Below are 2,749 nucleotides of genomic sequence, written 5' to 3'. Positions count from 1 at the left end.
AGCACTTTCCATGGTGAGGGAAGGGTGATCTTGTCGCAGATCACTCAGAACAAAAATAAAGGGACACACTTGACTCTGAATCCAAGGGTGCTTGCCTGACATGATGCCTGGAAAGTGGGTGGCAACATAAAATTCCTGAAAGTGGAATTTAGATTTGTGAGAGTATCTCTAAGTGTATTTTAGAGGTTGTTCATAATCCAGCAAACAGCTGGTAGAAAGAAGTGGAGAAGTGCAGAATAAAAGGCTAAGTTAAAAAACCGAATCAAATGCATGAGTGCAGCTGAGTGGAGAGGGTGATGTGAAGGACGGTGGGGAAGGGTGAAGCCTGCTTGGGCTCCCGCCTTCCCAAGAGGGTGTTTGCTTTTTGTCTGGATGGTAGTGAAGATGCCTCAAGCTCTTCAAAGGAGCAACTGACAGTCCACAATGATTTGTTTGTTTAATGACTATGATGTACCACTCTCCCACATGGCGTTTATTATTCTGACACATTTAGGTCAAGACAAGTGAGCCCTCGGTTCAAACACAGGTCGCTGTCCTTCTGTGAACCGCAGCAATGGATCTTCCCCATTCAGCGATTTTAAGCCTCAAGATATTAATAGGAGTTTCCGTCAAGTGTCTCATATTCCATCCACATCCTTTTTGCTGAATGTACTTTATATTTTACCTTTACTATGTCAAATGATTCAGCTTTCATTGAAACAGAGTGGCTGCCGTGGCATTCAGCTTTGCTTTAAAATAACTGAAATAAAGCTACCCTCTCTATTTTTCAATTTCATAAAACAATCAACAGAGATATACCATCTGCAAGTCCCATTTATCTGGCTTCTGGGGAAAGAAAAAAAAAATCCCCTAAAGATAAAGAAAGAAATGTGCTGGATTTTACCAGAGTATAAATTCGCTTTGTAACTAGACTGGGTGAGAAGCTTTGTAAAGGACAATTTGAACTTTAGCTTACATCTTCTTTTTCTTGAGTGTTCCCTTCAGCTCCAGAGGTAATCACTATGACCTCAGATCATTCCTCCAGATTCTTTTTGATTGTCTAAACTCCAGTGTCTTTACTAGTTTTTATGGGATCTTTGACCTCCCCGGCAGTGTCCTCAGTTAATTGGACCATAGTTTTGAGCTGTTAGCTTGACACCATGGGTGGTTGTGCTTTTAAGAAACACAATGTCATGTTCCTTTCAGGTTCAGCTATGAATTCATATTCTGCCTCAGTAAAACCTCAGGAGAAACCCATCTAAGAAAACACTGTGCACTGAACGGCTAGGTAAGTAGAATAATGAACTTTTCACGGTCACAGATGGAGTACAATCCTTCCTAAGAGCTCAACTGAAATAAAATAAAATGCCAAACATACACAGCACTGAAAAATCATATTGTGACATGAAATTTCAAAGGCAGAAAATGGGAAAAATAGACTTGCAATCTCTAACATGTTACAATGTTTCAGCATACTGGAAAACATTCCAAAGCATGGCTATGTGTTTTTAGTATAATTATTAAAGATAATTATTAAAATAGAATCCCATTCTATAGTGATATAAAATGAATATTGTTCACATAAAATAATAAATGCTTAGAGGAGAGAGGTATTAAAGTGTTCCAAAAAAAGTCAGACCAGTTCGTATTTTAGTAGTTATCTATAAATGAATAATTGAATTCAATATTGCCTATAATGGACCAAAGCTCCACCTATGACGGCCAGAAAGGAAGATCTCCAGTCATGAGTGAAAGGTGTATGCACTGGTTACAGATAACACAGAGAAATGTCAGACTTAATAGATCAATTGTTCTTTCCAGAATACTGAGATACCCAATTATGAAACCAAGCTCCTTTGTGATGTAGCCACATCAAAATGATTCCTTCTATGTAATTATCTTAATACTCAACTTCTCTCATTCCTTCTACCCTTCAGCAGGAACACGGCTCATCAACAGACCTCCTTCCTTCTTTTTTTCCTTCCTTCCTCATCCCCTCCCTCTCTTATTTTCCTCAGACGTCTATAGAATTAAACAAAATCATAGGTGTCAGGTGTCAGGAGGATCTAAGAGACAAGCTAATCCATCACTGTTATCATCCAGATGAGAAATATAGGCCAAATAGGATTAGTAGCTTGCTCAGAATTCCGCAGGTAATAAGATTCAGATTCCGGATATGGATATTCTGCCTGCTGGCACACTGTTCTTTTCTTTCCTACCACACTATCTGATATCTAATTTCTCACAGGTTTTCCAGTCTTTATTACTAGAAGAAACACTCTATGTTATGCTTTGTGCCAATAGTTATTCAAGCATTTCTCTCCAGCTCCCCTTTGATACGCAGTCTGCAGAACCGCCTTCCTGACCATATAGCTTTGGAAGAAACTCTGCCAGGGGTGGGTGTCCATGGGAAGGGTGGTGAACAGACGTGGATTCCAATTATCATCTGATTATATACCTACTTTGCATCAGGCAGTGTTCTAAATATTGGGTTTAGCACAACATACAAAAACCATCATCGTGGATCATATACCTTCACAGGAATACAACACAAAAACAGATACATAGATGATAGATAGATAGACAGACAGACAGACAGAAAGAAAAAGGGGAAAAAAAGGAAGCATAGAGAGTAAGGCTTCTATTTTATACAGGTGCTCAGAGAAGGCCTCAGGAAGAGGGACCATTAGAAAAGATAATTGAAGAAAAAGAGTAAATTAGGCAAAGATCTGGGAGAAGGATGCTCTAGGCAGAAGGAAACCAATGCCCA

This window comes from Budorcas taxicolor, chromosome 24 (assembly GCF_023091745.1).
Source record: "Budorcas taxicolor isolate Tak-1 chromosome 24, Takin1.1, whole genome shotgun sequence".
Classification (NCBI taxonomy): domain Eukaryota; kingdom Metazoa; phylum Chordata; class Mammalia; order Artiodactyla; family Bovidae; genus Budorcas; species Budorcas taxicolor.
The sequence above is the reverse complement of the archived record's forward strand: the minus strand, read 5'-3'. Positions refer to the sequence as shown.